This window comes from Rattus norvegicus, chromosome 6 (assembly GCF_036323735.1).
Source record: "Rattus norvegicus strain BN/NHsdMcwi chromosome 6, GRCr8, whole genome shotgun sequence".
In the NCBI taxonomy this organism is placed as follows: domain Eukaryota; kingdom Metazoa; phylum Chordata; class Mammalia; order Rodentia; family Muridae; genus Rattus; species Rattus norvegicus.
In genome coordinates, this window is record NC_086024.1 from 135,347,984 (window position 1) to 135,360,862 (window position 12,879).

Genomic DNA, 12,879 nt, shown 5'->3' on the forward strand with positions numbered 1-12,879 from the left:
TAAAAAAAAAAAAAAAGAAAGGGGGGGTAGGAAGGGGGGGTTGTGAATGGCCGGCAGCACAGACCCTCGTCACCAGAGGAGATGATAGCACGCGTCCAGACTCCAAAGGAACAGCATCTCTTGGCCATCTTTTCTGTCCCTTTTCCCATGCTGGCCAGAGCCTAAGTTTGCCTTTTGCTTCCTTCCTCTTTCCCTCAGGCTCCCTTCCCTGAGTGTGTCTCACCTCCATGCTGGCTTAGCTCAAACTGCATGACTGGTTTCCCTCTCCTCCTGGCAACTGCTATGACTTATCAGTTTTCTGCCCTGGAACTTTTCTTAAATTCTATTTAAAGTTGTCCTCTTTAAATTTAAAAAAAAGGGGAGGGGGGAACAAATGCATTTTCAAAGGAAGGGAAAGGAAGAAATGTGGGTTTTTTCCATTTATACTTCAGGATGCACGCATTTCCCTCTCTCCCCAGACTGGACATCCTGGCCCAGGGTGACCCACTTCAGCATGACCCAGTGAGAGAGGGGTGCCTGCCTCTTGAGGAATGCCCTGCCACCCCCAGTCAGCTCCTAGTGGGCATGTGTGCTGCGATAGAGACTTGGCATAGCTTAGTTAGGAGAGAAGATGCACCTGAGCTCAGTTTCAGAGGTTTCCGTGCAGAGACCTTGACTCCTGTGGTTCTAGGGCCATGGTGAGACAGAAAACGGAGTGTGTGGCAGGGGCTGCTTACCGCATGGCAGACAGGAAAATAAGAAAAGACATACAGGAAGGAGCCAGGGCGGAGAAAGGAATGCTGGGACATACCCCGGAAATCTACTTCCTCCAACTTGACCTCAACCACCCTCCTTCCTTTTACCAGTTTCCAGTAACAATATCATACTGTGAACCCATCAAGGGACCCATCCACTGATGATCTCAAAACCCCCAGGATCAGTCACTCCCCCTAGTAGCCAGGCCGTAACAGAGTCTGCCACAGGTGGCAGGAACAGAGGTCACTGACACCGGCCACGCTGGCATCATTAGTTACATGGCACCGTTGGCAGGTGCTGAGCCATAAGCTGGGCGTGTGCAGGAGGAGGCCAGTGGAGCGGGGAGGGGGAGGCAGAGCCCGCGTGGCCTCATCCTTTTCAGTCAGCCTGCTCTACCTGGTCCCTGGCTCCCAAGGCCCCAGGGAAGCGTGCTCAGACAGGAAGGGCCTCTGTGTGGCTTCCCTGCTGTTAACAGGCATCCCAGCAGCAGTGAGTTAGCTGATGGCCAGGCAGGTTGGACGTGATTGTTCTCAGTGAGGGTTCTTTTACGTATTGAGATCCATGAGCTCTGAGGTAATATAAAGAGTTTACTTAGCTCATACCTCAAGCTTGTTCTCCACCTGAGGACGTTATCTACTCTAAGTCATCTCCCAGAGGCCTGCCTACGTCTCTGTGCACTGCATACCTCCCTGTGGGGATTGAGTTTTGGCACAGAACCCTTGAAGGGTGTTGAGGCCATAGGAGGACTTGAGCCGTATCAGTGGAAATGTGGTGGACTCAGGGAGGCATCTCAGGGAAGATCCAGAGCACCCTAGTGCCTGCCATTTGTGTCTATCCTAGCTCCCTAGGTGACCGCACACACCAGTTTTCATTTCCCTCACTGACCCCTCTCAGCCCTGCAGTGGCCATCATGGACGAGAAGAGCCAGGACCCATAGCAGCAGACAGAGTGTGTGTCTAGAAGGAAGTGCCTGTGTTTGAGATGCTGAGAAAGGAAGCAGGAAACACAAGCTGAGCAGAGCTGCCTGCTTAGAGCTGTCTGCTTTCTCTCTAACAGGATCCTGGTGCCTAGCTGCGCTGTTTGGCTGTTGGGAGTTCTGGAATCTTCCTGTGCCGGTCATACTCATTGTCTGCCCTTGTTCTTTAGATAAATGAGTCGCCTGTTGCTGAGCTTGGCCACCAGGTGTGGCCGTGTCGTTTAATACTTAACGAGTGGAAGATGAAGTGGCAGGACTTTCGGTGTCCATCTCAGTCCCCCACAGCATTCGGGAACTAGGCTCTTGGATAGGGAACATGGCCGGCATCAGCAGACAGTGGCCTGATGGGTCCCCGCATTTACCTTCAGGGTTTGTATAGCCTGTCTTAAAGTCTTCTTGTTTAAAACCCCGGGCCTTCTCTTGGGCTAAGTGTTTCAGTCCCTCTCTCTGCACTTTGTATCGGTGAGCATTGTGAATTTGTGATTCCCAGGAAAACCTATAATCCTTTCCTCTCCTCTCCTCTCCTCTCCTCTCCTCTCCTCTCCTCTCCTCTCCTCTCCTCTCCTCTCCTCTCCTCTCCCCTCCCCTCCCCTCCCCTCCCCTCCTCTCCTCTCCCTTCCCTTCCCTTCCCTTCCCTTCCCCTCCCCCCCCCGTCCCTTTCCTTTCCTTTCCCTCCCTCCCTCCCTCCCTCCCTCCCTTCCTTCCTTCCTTCCTTCCTTCCTTCCTTCCTTCCTTCCTTCCTTCCTTCCTTCCTTCCAAGGACAACTTTATTAGAATTTAAGACAAGTCCCAGGGCAGGAAACCTATAAGTCATAGCAGTTGCCAGGAGGAGAGGGAAAACAGCCATGCCGTTTGAGCTAAGCTAGCATAGAGGTTAGCCACACTCGGGGAGGGGAGCCGGAGGGAAAGAGGAAGGAAGCCCAAGACACCTTAAGGCAAAAGGCAAACTTAGGAAAGGCTGCCCCTGGCTTGTACCTAGCTCTCCCCTTGGCTTGTACCAGTGCCTAGAGGAGGCACCCCACCATGCATGGACACATCCGTGGGCAGGCAGTTTCAAGTGTCGGCCTGCTGAGGCTTACAGAACTTTCCTTCCTTCTGCTTCTTAACATGGCGGAGCCTAGCCTGCAGAGCAGTTTGTCCCCTGGGTGTCTTCCCTCGCTGAGTTAGTTTCCAAGGAGACCAGTCCCCACCTTATCTCCACCTGACCTCCTCCACCCTGCCCCACCCTGTTGGGGAGGGAAGAACGTGAATGGACTAGAACTTGGCTTCAGCTCCTGCTTTTTCAAGTGTAATGACTGCCTCATTAAATAAACAGCACTTGGATTTCATGAGAACCAGTAGTGGCTAGGCTTAAGGAAGGAGTGTGCCCCAATTTCATCCGCAGTGAAAGCAGGCACCTCAAGTCCCTTCCTGAGGCTTGGGGCAAGGTTGGCTTTGGGAGAAGAAGCAGCCTCCAACTCAGGGGACCAGCCTGTCTTCTTACAGCAAGGGGACTATGGACGAGAGATAAGCACAGCACAGCGACTATGGGATGGGAAGTCGGGAAGGAATGGATGGCCTGGGAGCTTGGGCTTCACTAGCAAGTGTTTACCCACCTGCACTGCTCAGAGGAGAGATGGTGTCAGGGGCCCAGCCACAGCTGCTTGCTGTCTCAATGTGGTTTCCCCATTGTGGTGGTTTCTAGAATGCCGCCAAACAAACCTAGCTACAGGAGGACAAACAGCGCTCATGATAGTGGTCAGCCTTCAGTGCATGCCTCCTTCCCAGAACCAGGTGGTCACCTCAGTCCTTACAGTTCACCTGATAGGAAAGCGGTCACCTAAGTCCTCATAGTTCATGTGATGTGAAGTAAGGTGGAAACAGGTGAGAAATGAGATGGCAGACACCTGCCTACCTAGGCCCCAACACGGAGCCACTGTGTAGGAAACCCAGCTACTCTGTCAGGCCAGCACAGAATCCACTATTTCTTAAAGATGAAGACTCAACTTGATTTTAGGGGTGTTACTATGGGAAATAGACACATTAGAACAGGCAAAAGAAGATGTTTGCACTTTGAAATTAAAAGATTTCAAATTCACAACAGTTTGAGGGAACTCGGTTGTTAGATCTTGGAGGCTGAGGATGTAGCTCAGTGGTTGAGCGTTTGTCTAGCATGTGCAAGACCCTGGGGTCTATCTCAAGCACCAGCAAAGATAATGATGTGATTGGTTATTTTCACTGACAGCTTGACACAGGTCTAGAATCGCGTGAGAAGATAGTGGGCAGGGGCCCGTTCATGGCCTGTAGGTGAGTCTGTGGGTCCGGGTGGTCCTGGTCGCAGGGTTAGTGGGCATAAGAGGACCCGGCTCATAGTGGGCAGCACCGTTCTGTGCACAGGGCCTCCTGGACTGCATGTGTACACAGGGGACTTGGAAGAGCTGTGCACACATTCTTTCTGCCCTCCGTTGGGTGTGACTCACCACTCAACCTCTTGCTCTGACTTCTACACGATTATAACCAGGAATTATAAACCAAATCAACCCTTTGCCCCCTAAATTGCTATCTTACTGTCATTGCTTATCATTGTCATCTGGTGGTTTTGAGTCCCAAAGTTCTTCTTTAGTACTGAACTAAAGTTATGAACAATAGTTTTAAAGCGAAAGCCTCGGCTCCAGTAGTCCCCGGCACCTCAGCCTCCACTGTGAGCAGTGGTGACAGCAGAGAGAGTCAGTCAACCAGCCACAGTGGAAAGGGACCAATGAAGAGATCCAGTGACCTCCACGTATCCTTAGAGGCACTGACCCGAAATGGAGGCTTACACAGAACAAGAATTAGAGCAAGTGGCAAGAGGTCCGTATAGTCAGGCAGTCCTGGCTTACCGGCTCTGGATCTATCTGCCATTACTTGAAGGGGTCAATCTGGTTTCTGCAAGTCAGCCAGTTGGGCTCCAGGATGTTTCTTCACCCTCCTGGGTTCACCCTCAGCTGTGGTGCAGAGGGCAGACCTTCCCTTCTACGTTGTATTCTTCCAGGAGTCTAGATGCTACTCTAGAGAAGTTAAGGATGGTGACTTGTCTCTATGCCTTCAGCCAAAATAAGGGAGACAGACAGACACCAAGCGAAGGCAGAAATGCCAGGCTTTGATTCTGCCTGTGGCCCAAGTAAGGCGTCAGTGCTTTTTAGCAAAAATAGCTTCTCAGTGCCTGTTTCAAGAGGTCATGCCAGAAGTTAACTAGTCATGTCACTTCATGGACATGAACTATGTTACCTCATGATGCTTTCATAGAGTGATGGCCGCATTCATGGAGTGGGGTCTGACTAGGGGTTCAGTGCTCACCTCCCTGGCATTCATGAGACCTCCAGCTCTATAGCTAGCACCTCAGGAAATAATAACAAAAGAGATCATTGTCACCACAGGTGATCCTGCTGGTCCAGCACCCCCAGGAGCACCCCCAGGAGCACCCCCAGGACAGTGCTAAGGCCAGGGGCACAGGCTGTGGCTCTGCCTTCTCTCACTAAAGCAGGCCTTCCTGCTCTGGCCTCCTATATCAGAGTGTCTTCCAAGGAAACTTCGTCCCTGATCGAGTTACAGCTCTCATCTGCTCACAAAGCCTCTGTGCCCAAGTCTACATAGAGCCCTGGGGAGGGGCCCACATGTCAAGAATGCTGGTCTCTGAGGCCCTCTTGCTTGTTTGACTTTTTTTTTTTTTCCTTTTCTTTTTTTCAGAGCTGGGGACCGAACCCAGGGCCTCGTGCTTGCTAGGCAAGCGCTCTACCACTGAGCTAAATCCCCAACCCTTGTTTGCCTTTTTTAAATTATTAATTTAATTTTATTTTTTGCTTATTCACTTTACATCCTACTTATTGCTCCCCTCCTGGCCATTACCCCCACAATCCTTCCCCCTTTCCCCACCTTCTCCTCTGAGCAGGTGAGGCCCCACTGGGTATCTCTTCTATCCTAGCAGTTAAAGTTTCTAACAGGTTAGGCACTTCCTCTCCGGCTGAGGCCAGACAAGGCACCCCAGCTAGTAGAACACATCCCACAGACAGGCAACAGCTTTGGGGATGGCCCCTGTTTAGTTGCTTTGGGAACCACATGAAGACCAAGTTTCACATCTGCTACATATGTATGGGAGGTCTAGATCAAGCCTGTGTATATTCTGTGGTTGGTGGTTCAGACTCTGAGAGCCCCAAGGATCCAGCTTAGTTGACTCTGTTGGTCTTCCTGTGGAGTTCCTATCCCCTTCAGGGCCCTCAATCCTCCCCCCATTCTTCCATAAGAATCCCCATGCTCCATCCACTGATTGGCTGTGGGTATCTGTATCTGTCTCGTCAGCTGCTAGGTGGAGCCTCTCAGAGGGCAGCATGCTCCTGTCTGCAAGCATAACAGTGTATCATTAATAGTGTCAGGGACTGGTGCTTGTCCATGGGATGGCTCTCAAGTGTGGCCAGTTATTGGTTGGCTGTTTTCTTGGCCTCTGCTCCATCCCTCCTGCCCTCATTTCTTGTAGACAGGATACATTTTGGGTTGAGTTTCGTGGGTGGGTTGGTGTCTATTGTTCCACTGGCTTTCCTGCCTGGCTACAGGAGGTAAACAAGAAGGAAGGCCCAAGTGAGGAAGCTTGAATCTCATTCAGAAGGGGGAATAAATAGTCGTGAGAGGCAGATAGAGGAGGAAACTGGAAGGGAAGGGGGATGGGGAGAGAAATGGGAAGGAAGGTTCAGGATCAGGTGTGGGGAAGGACAGGAGAGAGGACTAGATGGCCATCAAAATAAGTGGAAATCTGTAGCTGACAGGGGTGAGGAGGTCAGGAGACATCTCCAGGACAAGACAGAGTCCCTGCTGTGAGGACAGTCTACTGAGTGCCCGTGTGGGTAACACAGGAAACATGGTCTGAAGTCCTCCCCATCATGACAGTGACTTGTTGAAGAACATTGGTTTCTAAGTGAACTCAGCACCTTGTCCTTAGCTCTAAGTCCTGCACTTGGAGTGTGCTTACCTTAGGGAGTCTTCTCCACCTCATGTAGCTGCAGCAACCCACAGTTGTGACAGCTCCCCAGCTGTGGCTCCCCCCACTCCTCCTGAGCCTATACCCCTCTTCCCTTACGGCAGAGAAGCTCACGTACTGTTGCTTATCCTCACTGTGGCCAAACCTGAGCACTCGGGAGGGGGAGGATTTGTTTTATTGTGTATAGAGTTAGTGCTGTCTGTGTCGCTTAGCTGCAGGAATGTGTGGGTGTGGGGCATATCCTGATGGTGGGAATGTGTGGAGGGTGTTTGTGGCCTTACAGCATCCAAGGATCTGAAAGGGGACAGAGAGAAATGAGCCAGGGCAAGGTGACACCAGTAAGGACCAGGAAGAAGCTCTTCCAGCTTGGTCCCACCTCCTCAACTTTCCAGAACCCCCTCCCCCACCCAGATAGCTAAAGGACCAAGCCCCAACCTGAGTTTTGGGGAGAGCTACTTCATATCCAAAACTATAAAAGATCAGCTTCTACCTCCCATTCTTCGTGAATTCTCTCCTGGAACCATCTCTGCTGGGTCCCCATGGCACTGCCTCAGGTTTCCACACTTGACCCTCAGCTCCCCCATGGTTTGTTTTTCTCTTTTAGATTGAGTGTTTATCTTGGTTAGGGTTTGTGTCGCTGAGACGACACCATGACCAAGGCAACTCTTATAAAGGACAACATTTAATTGGGACGAGCTTACAGTTCCAGAGATTTAGTCTGTTGTCATCATGGTGAGAAACACAGCAGTGTCTAGGCAGACATGGTGCTGAATCAGGAACCATCTTGATCCAAAGGAGAGAAGACTGGCCTCCTCAGGCAGCTAGGAGGCAGTTCTCTTCTGTAATGGGCGGAGCCTGAGCATAGGAGGACAGCTCTAAAGCTCCTCCCACAGTAAAGCACTTCCAATGAGGCCACACCTCCTAACAGTACCGCTCGCTCCCCATGGGGGCAAGTGTATTCCAACCACCACATATCCTAATTCTCAACCTGTAGAAATAAGAGAATGGGAGAAAAGATCATTATGTAAATAGAGAAAAAAATTCAGAAGTCACTCAGGTCTTTATTGATTGTATAGTTTTTGAGAATACAGATAAGCCTATAAAACCACATAGAGCATCCCATGGAGGCCAGAATAGGGCTTGGGTCCCCAGAACTGGAGTTACAGACAGTTGTGATCAGCCAGATGTGGAAACCAAAGTCAAGTCCTCTGCAAGAGCAGTACGAGCAGTCACTGAGCCCTCATTGCCATCCCCACTGCTTGCTTCTGGTGTGCTTTTCATTTTTTTCCAAATATATATACACTTAGTATTTTCACTTAAAATATAATTCACATACAGAAGTAGCTAGTGGAGAGAGCAGTAAATAGTTACAAAACAGAAACCCCTGGAACTGCCCCCTGGCAGGACATCCAAAGGCCTCTCCAGGTGCTCCCAGTCTCAGGTGCCAAGTGAAGCTAAAAAGATCTTCCCATTGCTGCCCTTATGCCAGTGTTTTAAGATGCATCCCCTTCTGCCTGTCTATGTCTCCTGCACTCCCTTGTAATAGAATGGTACAAGTGCTCCAGGATGCCTGTGTGATCCTACCCACCCCTCCACCCACCCCTGTGGACGTGGGCAGCTCTGCTGGACACTCTCTTGTGTGTATGTGGAATCTGGTATTACAGGGTGATGTGCTAGGCTACAGGTCCAGCTCGTGGGCACAGATGTCTTCCAGAGCAGCTGTCGGTGCTCGAGGCCGCACAGTCCAGTGCACCGGGTGTGAGCGCTGGCTGCAGCCCTGCCCCTCCCCTGCTGTTGAGTGTCTGCCAACTAGTGGATAGCTGCTAGTGTCTAGTTGTATTTTTGTTTGTTTTGGTTTTTGAAACAGTCTTGCTGTCCCTACACTGATCCACAAACTTGCGGGTAGCCCGAGCTGGCCTTGAGTTTGTGATGCTCCCATCTAGGCCTCCAGAGGTCCAGGATTACAGATGCGCACCCACAGACTGGCTTCCTGGTAATGATAAAGTTTGTGGCTTTGCTGTAGTTTTCTTGATGAATTGTTTAGTGATTCTCCATTGTTTAGGTTCTGTGTCTTAACGTCCTGCCCTTCCCTTCTCTTCTATTTACTTGTGTATTTTTGAGAGAGAGTCTCACTGTGCAGCCTATCTCACTCTCTCACATGGAACCTACAGTGTAGGCCAGGCTAGCTGTGAACTCCCAGAGATCTGCCTGCCCCTGCTTCCCTAGTGCTGGGACTAAGGGTTGTGCCTGGAATTTCTTCTAAGATGTTCTTCTATAACTGTCTTAGGTTTTTATCTGTTGTTAAGAAGAGGAAAGGGTTAATTTGTTTACATGTCCCCATCTCCTCAGTCCTTCTGGAGGGGAATTCAGGGCAGGAACTGAAACAGAAATCATGGAGGAATGCTGCTTAGTGTCTTGCTCCCATGGCTTGCTAAACAACCCAGGACCATGCACCCCAGGGATGGTTCCCACATATCACTGAGCCCCTCACATCACTAATGAAGAAAATTCCCCAGACTTGTCTACAGGCCGTTCAGTCTAATGGAAGTCCTTTTCTCAGTTGAAGTTCCCTCTTAGATGACCCTAAGCTCAGGTCAAGTTGACATAAAAACATCCAGTCTATTACTATTTTTTTAATGTGTTAGCCATTGCCTTTTACATCAAGTCTCTGATGCTCCAATTTGTTTGAGCTTGTGTGACATATGATCTAACTTTCTTTCTGTCTGTTTCCTGGGCCCTGGGCCCTAGCCAACCTGTGTTGAAAGACTGACATACCCTCTGTCCTGCAGTCCAATACTGCTGTGAATCCAGGGTCCTTCCCTCTGCCACCCACAGTTCAGCTGCCTAATGAAGCTTCACAAACAGTCCTGCTACCAGAACAATGGCTCTTCTCCACTCCTGCCCTTGGCACTCCATACGTGCAGATTCTGCTGTCCCAGGCCCACAGAGGTGGCTGTTAGGTAGCAGATTAGAGTGTCTTTGAGTACACAGGTGGATTTCTCATGCAGCTTCCCAGAACAACTGGATTCCAGTGGTGATCTCCAAGCTGTGGAGGAGGGGAAAGAGGGGGAGGAGGAAGAGGAAGGGGAGGAGAGGGAAGAGGGGGGAAAAGGAGGAGGAGGGGGAAGAGGGGGAAGAGGAGGAAGAAGAGAAGGAGGAGTAGAAGGAGGAGGAGGAGGAGGAAGAGCCTGCCCACCTCCTTTCAGTGCCACTTGGAGGTCCTGGCTAGCACAGACACAGCAGTGTGCCAGGGCTCGCACATTGAAGGAAGTATTTACAGGAACAGGGTCAGACTCCACAGCCAAACAGGGTAGCCAGTTACAGGTTGCTTTTTTTTTTTTTCTGTATTGCAACACCAATCTAAAATTAATCTTTTGCGGGAATATCATCTCATAGTAACATCAGAGCACAGCAAATCCCAAAAAAACTGCCCCCCAATACTGTTTAGCACATTTTAACTAGAAATTATCTGACCATGTTAAAAGGAGAACCTGAGTAATTAGAGAGTAGTTTGTTCCTCTGTATCGGGATACTCCATATAGATAGGAAACTCACACAGTTCTCCAACCTGTGTGGTGCAAGTAAAGGTTCATAACAGTCCGCCCGTGAAGGAAGACAAGATGGAGGATTCTTAACAACAGTGGTGGTACAGTGAAGGGCAGTGCTCGCAGAAGATAGCCCTAGCTATACAGATACCAGGACCCATGTAGCCCAGGCTGGCCTCAGACTGTTCTCCTGCCTCTGCCTCCTTGATGCTGAGATTGCAGGCGTGTACTACCTTACTAGTTAGACGTAGTCATTAAAAAGATTCATGGGTTGTTCTTTTAAAAAACATATAGAAAGCTAGAGAGGCAGACTAGTTAAGACCACTTGTTCTTGAGAGGACCTGGATTCAGTTAATACCACGCAGTGACCGTTGGGCCAGCCCTGACAGGGTCAAGGACTGAGGTGAGACACAGCACTGGACAAAGGACAAAGGCTAATGACCTCTGGCCTTTAACTCTCTCTTACTGTTTTCTGGGGGCCACAAGCTGATGGCTTCTGGCAATTTCACAAAGACCTGGAGGCAGGCAGGCAGGCAGGCAGGCAGGCAGGCAGACACACACACACACACACACACACACACACACTCACACTCACACTCAAACACTCGCTCCCTCTCTCTATCTCCATCTCTATCTCTATTTCTATCTCTCTTACTTGGTGGATGGAGCAGAGCCCAAAGAGCCACACTTTATTTTTTCTTTCAGCCTTTTTATACCTTCTCAGACAAAAGTTCTTTATAAAGTTACCTCACAGATGAAATGTTACACAGAAGGGGAGTCGCAGAAGGATGTAGATACTGAGTTCAAGGCAGCGTTTCATTCTGTAAGCTCATTATAAGTTCAGAGCAACAGTTTCACATGACCTGGCTTTACCATAATGCACACCTGTGGCCTCCTCCTTGAACCTGACCTAGAATGAGTGTTTTTTCTTGTTCACAAATATGTCCCAAGCCTCTTTCTTTTCTTATTCTTAATTCTAACTTTATTACATCTTTCTAGCAAAACAACTAAACCATGTCCTTAAAACTTTCTTCCTAAAATTATATGAATCAAATCAGGAATTCTATAAGTCATTAATTCATCTGAACAGCATAAATCAACATCTTCATGTTGATCTGTAGGAAATTTGCCCAAAAGCATAGGCTATCTCTGAGGAAGTAATCTCACAAACCAGGCTGTAGGCAGTGAGGGTCCCCTGGCGTCCACTCACACTAAGCCACACATGTGAGGAGTGTGGCAGTCACAAACATGAGAAAACACAGCAGTAGCAAGAAGCAATCAGTCCTGGGTGAAGTCTCTGAGACTGTGCCTCACCAGAGCTCCCCCATTGCAGCTCAGCAGGATGGTGGCCGTCTCCAGGAAGCTCACGTGCCCACTGTATCTCTTCCTGAGTGACATCCACCAGTGACCCAGTCTCTGGAACTCTGGTTCCAGAGAATTATTCATCTTCTTCTGCCCTCAGAGGATACCATACACAAGGCGAACAGACATACATGCAAGAAAAACACCTATACAACATAAAATAAAAATAAATCTTCAAAGAAAAAACCCACAAAGTACTAGGTGTGGTGGCACACATCCTTAATCCCAGCACTCAGGAGGCAAAGGCAGGAATCTGTGAGTTCATGACTAACCTGGTCTATATGGCAAGATCCCAGCCAACTGGAGTTAAATGGTGACACCATACCTGACCAGAGATCCTTTTAGCCAAAACTTGTCATGTAGAGGAATGGTGGCTTTGGTTTGTTGTGTGTTTTGTGTGTGTATGTGTGTGCATGCATGTCCTTGTGCATGTGTGGGTAATTTACCAATTAGGCTGGCTCCCTTCAGTTTTTTCAGAGTTCACAGAATGCTTCTTAGCACAGAGAGGCAATTGAGTCTCTTGGCTAATACGTCACACATCCCATGATTTGGGTTAAAAATCTGTACCTAGAATTGTTGGTCAGTTCTGTAATTGAAGCGTACATTGTAAGTTCATCTGTGCTATTGGCTGTTACATTAGTGACTACTCAGAACTCAACAGTCTGCAGTGTTCTTCACTGGCCCACAGTGGTCTTATTTTGTGGCCCAGAGTGGCCTGGAACCTATTCTGTAGCAGCAGTCTGACTTGCATGTGAAGTAATCTCCCTGCTTCACACACAGCACACAGTGGAGGTGTGTGCTCCAGCTGTCCTGATGGTCAGCAAGTGTGAGCGCTGGGCAGTGAAGACCGCAGGCTTCTGTGAGTCCTGAGTAGCCAACAGGGTTCTGAGGGTGAGCCCCAGCTCCCTTGTTTCTGAGGCCCAGGGCTGGTGTCTTTGTTCCGTTCCTTCTCCACAGACTCTGTATGAGTGTGTCTGTAGGCTTCACGCCTTAGCGTCATCAAGGACTCAGCCCAAAGCAAGTGTGGATCGCTTCACATTCATAGGCAATTGATGAAAGCAAGGCGTGCTGAAGTTACTAATGCACAAGGTGTTTGAGAGCAGCGCGTCTGGGCAGCATGAAGCATGGGCCTCTGGCCTCTCTAGCCTCTTGTGCTGTCCTATCAGCACAGCAGAACAGGGGAATTAAAACAGCACACTGATCAAGAAGCCCTACGTTAACTCATATTGTTAAGACGTGCAGATGTCTGACAGGAAGTACATTACTTTAGCTTT

At 49.5% G+C, this 12,879-nt stretch overlaps 1 protein-coding gene across 14 annotated transcripts in view; it reads left to right on the top strand.

The window, feature by feature from the left end:
* The window catches only part of Ppp2r5c (protein phosphatase 2, regulatory subunit B', gamma), a 136,645-nt gene that overhangs the window by 65,037 nt on the left and 58,729 nt on the right, over positions 1-12,879 (top strand). Inside the window, exon 1 of one of the 14 annotated variants that reach the window (XM_063262523.1) lies at positions 2,059-2,080. The exons of the other annotated variants lie outside the window; for them this stretch is intronic. The gene's annotated coding sequence lies outside the window, so the exon portion shown is untranslated. Of the gene's footprint in view, positions 1-2,058; positions 2,081-12,879 lie in introns of those variants that run through there. 14 annotated transcript variants of the gene reach the window in all.